Source organism: Amborella trichopoda, chromosome 11 (assembly GCF_054954075.1).
Source record: "Amborella trichopoda isolate Santa Cruz 75 chromosome 11, AtrichopodaSantaCruz75HAP2 v2.0, whole genome shotgun sequence".
In the NCBI taxonomy this organism is placed as follows: Eukaryota; Viridiplantae; Streptophyta; class Magnoliopsida; order Amborellales; family Amborellaceae; genus Amborella; species Amborella trichopoda.
The window spans coordinates 8151629-8163915 of record NC_142346.1 but is presented as its reverse complement, the minus strand read 5'-3'; the positions used below and the strand labels follow the sequence as shown (position 1 = coordinate 8163915).

General features: G+C 34.3%; 1 long non-coding RNA gene across 1 annotated transcript in view; it reads right to left on the bottom strand.

The window, feature by feature from the left end:
* Positions 1-3026: 3026 nt before the first annotated feature.
* Positions 3027-12287, bottom strand: part of LOC148779719 (uncharacterized) — a 39030-nt gene continuing 29769 nt past the window's right edge. The window contains exon 2 of the long non-coding RNA XR_016045066.1: positions 3027-3346. This is a non-coding gene — a long non-coding RNA (uncharacterized LOC148779719). The remainder of the gene's footprint in view (positions 3347-12287) is intronic.

Here is a 12287-nt window from a genome sequence, read left to right as displayed (position 1 = left end):
TCAAACTTGTTTTTACATTTAAAATTCGTGAATATACGCACACTTCTTGGATTGTATTTGATGTATCTTGGCTTTCTGCTCTTATAATAGTAATTGCTTTTCTTTATTATGTTACAACTCTGCAACAATTAATAGCTTATAACTTTGTAATCTTTACATATTTATGGTAAACAGTTAGGTAAAAAGTTAGGGTAGATCTTAAATTACGAATTAAAAAGCTATTATCATACGAAGATTGGGGATGTAACCCCATGTAAGGCAAAAAATTATCCAATCCTGAGTTCTAATATAAATACTATAAGTATGTTGAGTACATTGAGGCCTGGCACAAGGTCTTTGCATATCAAAATCCCAATAATACTCACTCATGGTATATCCAGTTCAAATTTCTTATCCTAAAAAGATTCCCAGGATGGTTTCGACATTGGTTCCTGATATGGGTATCAAATACTCAGATTTTACCAGACGCATTCCAAGCTGTCTAAAACAAATTTGTTATACATAATACTTGTACTGCCCAACATGATTATCATTTGTATTTTATGGCCATTTACCAAATTTCGTGGATCTTTAAATGAGATTATACCCTTTCTGAAAATAATACAAACAATTATGAATATATCCCTCGACTTGGTAAAACCATTAAAATAAAATGGTGGGATATTTACAGTATCGATCCCTCCACAATCACACTCAAACGTATACCCCCTCCATGTGAAACACTTCAGCTCAAGAAAATAATACTGTCAGTCTTCCTACTTTCTTTGCATACTTAAAGAAAATGCGTCTCTCACACCCCAATGCTACATTGGAAGAACTCGAAGAATACCTTCTTCACATCTTCGTAGCACCATACACAGGACCAACTACTTCAGAAGAAAATGTACAGTCAGGTAACCCGCTTCTTGAAGATTTCAGCCAAAAACCCGATGAATAGCCCGGCCCGATCTCATGGAGTTGATATGACCTCACCAAATAAAGTTGATATTATCCCACTAAATAAAGTTGATATGACCTCACAACGACAAGACACCTCCACAGTAAAGATTCCCCTGTTCACTACTTTTGTTGATATGACTAATTTGGAGTCACATCAAGGCCACAATATAAATTCTTTTTCATACGTGTCCTCTCCTCATGGCTCGCCGCTCGCACGTACGCCCTCCACCGACGCACGGAAGATGCTCCATCCTTATCACCAACGCACGACCACATCCGTAGCCACCCACGCGTCCTTCTTCGTGACCCCACTAAGTGGTAAGACAGATACCTTATCTCTTCTCAGCCATCCACGTATACCCAAAGTTCCTTCTCCACGAAGGCATCTCTTCTCAGCCATCCAAGGTTCCTTCTCCACGAAGGCATCCAGCTCCCTCCTTTGCCTATAAATACCTCCACCCTTCTCTAGGAAGAGGCAGACTTCGTCAAGGACACCACCGAAGCAGCATCAGAAGCTCTTATACTCTCTTAGAAGCTCTCATACTCTCTCAATCTCGTCTTCTTCTCTTCTACTTTTTCCTTACCTGCTTCTGTAGATAATAGGTTAGTTTTATACAGTTGCCATCAAACCGTCTGTACATCATCAAAAGTCGGTAACTTCTGTATTTCCTTATGCTTTCATAATGTGTGATTGTAATATATCTACCTTACCCTCCTACTATCCCTCTGAATGGAAACAGTTTGCAAGTCTCTATATATGCAATCAGTAAGTAGCACTGTTACTCTGCTTTCATCTGTATAATAAAGTTATTATGCAAATCAAACTTGTTTTTACATTTAAAATTCGTGAATATACGCACACTTCTTGGATTGTATTTGATGTATTTTGGCTTTCTGCTCTTATAATAGTAATTGCTTTTCTTTATTATGTTACAATTCTGCAACAATTAATAGCTTATAACTCTGTAATCTTTACATATTTATGGTAAACAGTTAGGTAAAAAGTTAGGGTAGATCTTACGCCGAAATTGGTATATATATATATATATATATATATTTATATATATATATACCATTTTTGGTTTAGTATTTTTTTGATTAAATTCAATTGAGGTTCTTGTTTAGAGGATTTAGGTTTATCTTCCATGTTATGCAATAGGTTAGCAAATTCTATTTCTTCTTCATCCTCAAAAGGATTATATGTTAATTTAGTTAATTCTAATAATTTAATTCTGTTTTTTAACTTAGTTCAGATTTTACTTCATTAATTTCATGTTTTAGTTCAGAAATAGTGGGTTCTTTTTTAATACTATTCTTTTGACTAACTCGTTTTTTATACAGTAGTCTGAGAGTTAAGACTCATTGTCGCCCAGTCCTCAAGACCATTTAGGCCAAGAAAAGCCATCCAGATCGTTCAGATGTAAGAGGTTGATTAGAGTCATTATCTGTACCGATAAATAGAAAATTTTATTAAAACCTTATCTACTAAAACACTATCATCCTCAAAAAATACGCTAAGGGTAAAAAATAAGGAAGAAGTAGTTATAGACAATGTTGAACAACACATACAAAATTGGAACATACCAAAAGTCCTAATTTCAGATGTTTATAAAAGAGGAAGTTTTAATTTATAAATAGGCTACGCTATTAACACAATAGAACAAAGTTTACCTGTTCAAGAGGAACAAGAAAACCTACAATTATTAACCAATAAAATATTACAATCCCATAAAAATAAAGAATATCAATACCTTCAAATAGGATTGATACAAGTAGCTGTAAAACCTTTAACTAGACTAGGATTAAATACTTCCATTTTATTATGCTTACGAGATGAAAGACATAATAATTTTTTAGATTCACTCTTAGGAATAATCGAGTCAAGTTTATGTAATGGACCAATTTGTTTTAATTGTTTTCCAAATTATGCCATCTCTTTACAAGACCCTAACTTACTTAAAGTATAAACTTTAAATATTAAAACACAAAGTTTTGATATGTTACAAGGATCTCAAAATATAGCCATTGTTTATCGAATATACTTTATGTCCTACTGTTATACAAATAGATACAAAAGGACAAACAACTTTCTTTCAAACAAACTCTGAAAGATCAAATATTATAATTCCTAAAACAATACAATGGTCTCAAATAAAACTTCCACAAGAATGGAAGATTCAAACATCTAATCATTCAGTAAAAACTCCAAAAAATAATATTCCAAATCAAATTATTGAACATATAGACGGTGAAATAGAAATACAATTCAATAAAAGATTTCCTTCTGTAATTAGTACTAATGATACTTATCTTCCATCACCAAGACGATCGTTACCATCAACCTTCTTAGCCTCACGAAAGTCTGTGTCTAGCATCACCAGACTTGAAACTTCTTCGACTTTAGGACCTGAAATACAAGGACTAGTAAGAACTCAGGAAAATATACTTAAACCAGTATACCAACCAATCTACAATGAATCACCGGATACTGATTTTCAATTATTAACATTACAAAAGGAAAATAAAGTAAATATAAATTATATAAAACAAGACTATCTAAGTGAAACTAATAAAACTTTTAGAGACTGGTATTTAACCACCTTCTCAAAAGAATTAATACACATGACTCATAAACGATATAATAAATTCTTGAAAAAAGAAAAAATAACTTAAGGATTTTTTGAATGGCTTAACACGACATTATTATTAAAAGAAATAAAAATCCTTGAATTCGAAATACATACTCTTGAAAATCAATATGACACCTATATTACAAGTCAACAAAAACATATTCGCAGTATTCATCGCCCTGAAGAAAGTATAAAGATAATAGATTAAAAACAGGAATTAGAAACTCTAGCTACTCCATATAAAACACTTCTTGGAGAAAATTATCTTAAAATAGAATTATTACCCCATTTGGTTGAACAAAATAATTATACGAATTTATACTTAAAAACTATAGGTAAACAAACAACAAGAATAGAAAACAGTATACGACAACCTCAAGAAAAACTAAAAGAAAATAAAAAATCAATATTATTCAAACCTCCTCCTCAAATTAACAGAGAGAGATTTCAAATAAAAGAAGAACCCTCTGACCTAATGCAACAATTAATTAATAAATTAGCCCAACTTGAACTAAAAGATAAAGTTAAAACTAAAGTAGAAACAACAATAAAAATAACGGAACCATCAGCCATGATGTTACATGAAATACCAGAAATACCAAATAATATTACAAATAATTAAGATGCTTTTACACAATCATCTCAAGAAATTAATATTAATCGAATAGATTATGGTAAAAACTGGCGACCTGTATCTCTATGTAGAATGTACCATAAAAGTCCTAGTCCAGTCGATATACAATTTGATGAAGATCTTGTAACCCATACTCTTTCATATTCCAGACGAACAATTGTTACCTGAAACCTCATTAGCAATACAGTTATTCAATATGAATATTAATAATACTCGACGACCAGGAAAGAATCTAAAAACTCTAATAGATCTTGTTCCTATAGTAACACCTGGATCACCTATATCTATGCACCCACCTTTATCACCAGCCAGATCTCTTACTTATCCTGAACAATCTACTCAAATTCCAAGTCCAATATTTACTCCTGTACTTAATCAAAATAAACCAACCAATTCTACCTTACAAAAAGTAGTTTTTGAAGAAACAACCTTTTTAATAGATATTACTATTGATTATAAGCATATCTATATAGACCCAAATAAGTGGCACCTTTGTTCTCCAAAATCATCTTAATCCCTCTAATGGAAACAAAACCCGAGAATGGTATGAAACCGTTCCTATGGAAACAGGCTCTATATCCTTTGTTCATTTCTTTAATCCTACTACAAAAGTTATTTCTTACTCTAAGATACAGATAAAGAAAATATTATCGTATGAAGATTGGGGATGTACCCCAATGCAAGGAAAAAAGCTGCAAGCACAAGAATTTCAATACAAATCTTATAGATATACAGAATATATGGATGCTTGGCACAAAATATTTGCCTATCAAAATATGAATAATTCTCATACATGGTATATCCAACTTAAGATGCCTATTCTTGAAAGATTCCCTAGTTAGTTTAGATCTTGGTTCTTAATATGGGGTTCATGAACCCAAATATTACCTGATGCTTTTAAAAATGCTCAGGCTAAATTTACTGAATATAATGGTATAGATACTGATATAGATTATCATTTATATTTTATGGCAATACATCAAATACCTTGGATCCTCAAATGGGAATACAGAATCTCAGAAAATACCACTAATAATTATGAGTATATCCTTCGCTTGGGAAAACGAATATTTGTCAAATGGTGGGATGTATTCAGCCTGGACCCGAATTCAATTAGACTGAAACGAATCCCTCCTCCTACAGAATATCATACTAATACTCCTGAATTTGACCCAAATAAATTCACCGAATATATCAGACAAATGCGTAAGCAAGACCCAAGAGCTACGAAAGAAGAACTTGAAACTCAACTGTTAAGAATAATTGAAGAAGAAGCTTCAGATGCTACTTCTCAGTCCGAACCTATAGAAGATGAGTTCAGCCAAAGGCCCGAATAAATTTATGAAGAGTCTTGTCCATATTCTGTCCATATCCTGTGCAAAGATTTTCTGTAAAAAGATGCTGCTCCTGCCACCTCAAATGATGCTACCGCCAGAAAACGTCAAAAGATGCTGCTCCTGCCACCTCAAAAGATGCTGCCTCCAGAACACGACAAAAGAAGAAAGTTGAAGATCTGCCACCGTACAAGAAAACGACAAAAGAAAACTATTAAAGATGTCACCGATCGACAAAAGACACTGTGCAAAATACCTTCTCTTTTTACTTTTGCTTTATATCAAGTCTAGCTTTTTCTTTACGTCTTCTCTTCCCTTTCTATCGCATCTTTCTTACTTTACATCACATCACATCTTTTCTTTTTATCTTAGCGAATCTTTCACCTCACTTCGCGTCTGTTTCAACTTTATGTCACTTCCCTATTTCTTTGAGCCTCGTCAAATCTTCCAATATATATATGTATATATATATATATATAAACGTTACAATAGCTGGGCAGCTATAATGAATAGTAATATATGTAGAATCCCAAGAATCAGATCTTTATAATGTGGTTCAGAATGCGTATTACTATATTAATTTTAATATTTTTTTTAGAAATCAGATCGTAATGAAATTTTATACGTTTGTACTAAAAACTAGGGCGCACAATTAAAAAATATATAAAAAATATTTCTCGAAATATAGAATGATTGAAATAGCCCTAAAATACCCCTGAAGCATTTCAAGGGTAATTTGATCTATTTATTTTTTACAAATTATTTTTAAATATTTTTATTAGGCGCGACTTGAATTTTATTTTATTTTTTACAAATCCAAATCATTTGAAATTTGAAGCATGTGTTTATAAAAACTAGGTAAATCTTAAAAAAATATCAAAAAAGTATTTTACATGAAATAAATTGACCAAAATACCCCTGAAAAATTTTAGGGGGTATTTTGGTCATTTTTTCACAAATAGTTTTTTTTTATATTTTTATTAGGTATGCCTTGATGAGAAGAACATACATCTAAAATTTTAAGTGATTTTTATTTATAGAAAAAAATAAAAATAAAACACTACCGTATATCCGTGATCGTCAGATCGGCCCAAATTCAATCTGGGTCGTTCGGCTGATATGTTCATATAAGCTAGTGGGCTCCCAACTTTTTTCATATACATATATAAACTAAAAGAGTAACATAAGCTCAACGGTCCATATTGAATTTGGGTCAATATGACAGTCACGACTGCATTTCATAATACAATTTCATTTTTTATATAAATCCAAATAACATGAAATATGGGGCATTCACTCTTCTCATCAAGGCACACCTAATAAAAATATTGAAAAAATAATTTGTAAGAAATTAATTGATCAAAATACTCTTAAAATGTTTATATATATTTTGTTCAATTTATTTTTTTCGAGTTAGTTTTTTAACATTTTTATTAGATTATAATATTTTTAAGAATAGACTATCCAAATTTGAAGTAATTTGGACTTGAAAAAAAAAAAATTCAAATTCAAATACGAAATGCAATCATGATCATTGGATCAGTCTAGATCTAATTTTAGCCATTGAGTTTACACTATTCAATCAGCCCATAGGTTAACAATATATATATATATATATAATGGGATATTCTAAACTTCACAACTCTTCAAATTACAAAGGTTCGAGATAGAGAGAGTTGTGAAGGGTGGATTTATAAATTTTGTAGTCTATTTTTTAAAAAGTTGGGGCAATTTTGTAATTATTACTACAAGACAAAAAATACTTTGGTCATCTCCATAAGGGGTAAAATTGAAATTTTAACTAAAAACAAGGGCACTCTACAAATAAAATTTCCAGACATGAACTTCCAAAATGATATTGTACTTTTGTGAAAATTTCAAATTTTCCATTGCTCAAGGGTAAAGTTATCTATTTAAATAAACTTTTAATAAAAAAATAATGATTGTTTTGATAAATACACCCATCACAATTCCTTTTAATTTGAACCTTCATATTTTAAGGGGTTGTTAAACCTTCTAATAGGAATTGGCATCCATCTGATTTTCATTCGAGCTTTAAGAACATTAAGTTTCATCAGGCTTGGTAAATTCACCATTACATCCACTCCCTCCTTAGGTACCGAGAACTATTCTCATACTTCATGAAGAATCTTATCCTTGAGCGACCAAATTTCAGATGCTTGTCCTTCTTTTATTTCTTTCTAAGCAGATCAGCCGTAGGATAACAGCACGGAAAATCGTCCAAGTGCATTTCTCTATTTTTGGCAAACTTGCCATTTCAAGAAGCTGTAAATATCCATTTGACTCCCATGCAAGGCTAAATGAAATCGTACCAAGTTAAAAGCCCGTACCCAAATGTCATTTGTGAAAGAATAATGTAAGAAGATATGCACACCTGTTTTTTCATCATTCTTACAAATGAGGCAAATAACCCGCTTCCTCAAGTTATCTTAATTCAAAATTCTGTCTTGCACAAGAGTCTGTATAAAAACTTGGACCATATGAAGTATGGTCCACACCATATTTCCACACTTTGTTGAAAGAAGGCTGAAGTCATCTCAAACAATCGTGAAATAACAGCCTATAAGTAAATTTCACTGAAAATCTACCATCATTTTCTTCTTCTCATATAAGTTATTCTCAGCATTCTCTGAAATGTAAATTCCTTCCAAGTCTTTCCGTAAGCTCATCAATTGAGAGATGACCAATTCTGCAACCCTATTGTATGTGTTATCAACATTCCAAACTATTCAAGAACCACTTCTCTTATAAAGCTCATAAATCTTTGCCTCCTTTTGCACCACCTTGTCATAGACTTCTCGATATACCACTTTCAATGGTCTATCGACCACCCACTTTTGATGCCAGAACTGGATATTATCCCCTCTTCCACCCTCCCATCCTGCATGATTTTGTACTACTACTAGTTTACAACTATGTAGAACCTTCCATGTGTGGGCTTTTTGTGCACCAGAAAAACTCCTCATTTGTGTCCCTCTTCGACCATATTTATCCTCCGGCACGCTCTTCCACAAATGCTTATCATCATTATGTAAAAACGTTCACCAACATTTTGACAATAATGGCTGATTCATATATTTCAATCTTCGAACACCCAAACCTCCCTCAAATTTTGGAGTACAAACCCTATCCCGACTAATTAGATGAATCTGTTTCCCATTATCAAGAGAGCCCCATAAGAATTTTCTTATTAACAACTCAATTTGTTTTGCAACTACTTAAGGCATAACAAATAACGACATTTCGTAAATCGGCAAATTAACCATGGAAGATTTGATAAGAGTTAGTCTTCAACTTTGGATTTCCAGAGATCTAGAACAATATCGCAAACATAACTCGAAGGTCTTGTGTCTGATATAGACAACCCCAAATAAGTGATAGAAAATTTCTCCACTTTGCAATAAAACATTTGGGCTAATTGGACAACCATGTCCTCATCACAGGCCACATCGGCAATGGAAGTTTTGTGAAAATTCACTTTCAACCCCACTGCCATCTCCAAACACCTCAAGAACATCCTAATATTGGCCACTTGTTCCACCCTCACATCACAGAAAATCAACATGTCATTCGTATCCTGGAGATGAGTAATACAATAGCCATTCTCAACCACTTCAAAGCCAGAGAAATGACCTCTTAGCGCCACATTCTATAACATATGGCTAAAACTCTCAGCAACCAAGGTAAAGAGAAAGGGAGATAGAGGATCACCTTATCGTAACCCTCTAGACCACTTGAAACATGCACGCGACTGTAAGAAGGAGAACACGCACAACGGTAAGGAGAAGAAAAGAGAAAGAAGTTGCACCCGGCAGCGAACACGCTTGGCAGTCTGACAAGAAAGAAAAATGAGCGCGCAGCAATAAGAAGAAGAAGAGAAAGAGTGTCGTCGTGCGCAATGTTGCCGTGTGCAACACCACTGAGCCACGCATGCCCCTTAGATGCCATTTGTCCTACATGCTATACCACTCGCCACGTGTCCCCTTTGTGTGAAGACATGAGTGCCACCTGGCCAACCCAAGCTGCCACCTCCCATCCTTGAGATATATAATCCTTTCTCTCTCTTTCCCCCATGCCATGCTCATTTCTCACCCTCGAAAGCCAAATTCCAATCCTTTCTAGCCATTGTTGGAGAACGTGGGGTGAACTTGAAGGGGGACTATGTGAGGGATTTGGGGACACCATTGCACACCAGGTAAGTGGATCAAACACGTTGCATGTCTTTAGTTATGCAAGCATGAAAATAAGCATGAGGCTAAGCTTGAGTATACCTGCGAATTGTGAAAAGAAATATGGTTGCATGCGCCCTGTTTTTCCAAGAAATTAGGCCTTCAATTGCATGACAAAATGACCACTGAAATTCTTGTTGGCCATGAAAATTTGTGAAATGGTGTTCCTGTGCATCTAATGTAAGATGAAAAAGGTTTTATGTTGATAACTATCATAAATTGAAAGTATTTGATTGTTCTTTGGGATGTACCATGACTATACTGTGAATATCTAGGGAAATTTCATGTTTTTATAATGAACTTTTGACTAATCAAATGATATCCAAATTGCTCCAAATCACCTCCATTTGAAAGATACATGTGTCTATTTTGATTTTGAAGTTTAAGATCAGTTGAAGTTCTTTATAAATTGGAAACTATGTTTCGATTTGTGACAGCATGTCACTCTTATCAAATTTCAACATATTTCAAAATTTTTATTTCGGTTGTTCTGCGTGTTTGACTAAACAAACGCGGTCCAAATGCTTTCAAACCACTTCCATTGGGAAGATATGTGAGTTTACTAAAAACTTGGTTTGGAAATCATACCAAAATTTCACATAGATTGGAAGTTACGCCTCTGTTTAAGGAGACCAGTTACTGTAAGAAATTGCAGAAATTGCAGAAATTTCATAATTGTAGTCCTTGTTGCACTGAAGTCTTGACTGATCAAATGATGCACAAATAGCATCAAATTTCTTTTGATTAAAAGAAATATATATGTCTATTTCAAGTTGATTTTGAAATTGAGTTGAAATTTCTTATGAATTGGATACTATGCCTCGTTTCGCATATGTATATCACCAATGGGAATGGTAGTGAATCATAATCTGTTGTATGATTCATAAAACATTGTGCACTGATTCATATGTTTCTGAATAAAGCTTAACTCCTTCATAAAGAAACTTAAATTATCTATCATGAGGCACTGAATATACATGTTTATAATACTATGATGCTAACCACTACGTAATGAGACACCAATTGGTAATGGGATACTGTTATGATACGACTGTGATACTGATCACTACGCAATGGGACACCCATTGGTAGTGGGATACTGTTATGATATTAATGTGATATTGACCACTACAGAATGGGACACCCATTGGTAGTGGGATACTGTTATGATATGACTGTGATACTGACCACTACACAATGAGACACTCATTGGTAGTGGGACACTGTTATGATATGACTGTGATACTAACCACTACATAATGAGATACCCATTAGTAGTGGGATATTGTTGTGATATGATTGTGATACTGACCACTACGTAATGGAACACCCATTGGCAGTGAGATACTGTTATCATATGACTGTGATACTAACCACTACGCAATAGGACACCCATTGATAGGGGGATACTGTTATGATAATAAAGTTCTGTTGGCAATTATGATCCTACCCCAACCCCAATGATAGGAATGGGATCAGGATGTGAATGTGAATAACAAGGAGGGTCACGTCTATATGAGCACTACGCATTAGGTCACCAAATGGTAGTGTAACACCCTCTTGCTTGAAAGCATAAGGGGAGGGTCGTGTCTTGCAAGGCCACTACCTATCGAAAACCCCAAAGCACGCTTGGGATTGTGTGCGTGAGTAAGGATATTACGAAATGGGACACCCATTTTTTATTGTCTTCCTTCTTGAATGACGGTAGAAGTCCCAAGTTACAGAATTGGTGTGGCCTGATGGATAGGACATCTATTTCAAGAGTAGGCAAAATCTAGCTTCTCACTGGGCGCATTATGTTCCATGTCTAAGTTTCTGATCCGTTACTATGATTAGAAATGAAGTAGCTATAGCTCATGCAATGTGTAATGTTCTGATGTCTGAACTCTACTCCTTACACTGCTAAAGAATTGTGAGGCATGACTCCACTTTGTGACAACTGTATGAATTGTGAGCACTGTCTATAATTATCATTATTTATAGGTCAGAACGCAGTGGTGTTGTTCTACATACTGGGCTTTTAGCTCATCCATTTTATTTTCATTTATGTAGAGTGATAACTTCCGACTCTTGAGAGTGGGGAGCTAGACATCTGTGGCAGGCGACTGAAGCTCGGTGCTTAACAAAGGAACTTCTTGATAGTAGGTGTTTGTTGGTAGTGCCACAGAGTTGTTTTGATGAAGTGTTGTAATCTTGTTGTCAAGCCTGTAGTGCCTTGGACATATTTAATTAAATTTCTGGAGAATGTACATGTATAATATGGTTTTATTTTGTTCAGTTTTATTGGTGTTTGGTGGATGAGTCTTATTTTTCTTTCATGATTTCCTTTAATTCCACATTTCTAAACGTGTTGAGCCACTCCCACCTAAGTGGCGTTCACCACCTTTGGTCGCGGTCCCATACTCTGTCACCCCTGCATGTTCAGTAGGGGTCAGGGGGCAGCGTCATGACAGTTATGGTATCAGAGCAGCCAGGATATGATTCTTAACCTATAGAGTCT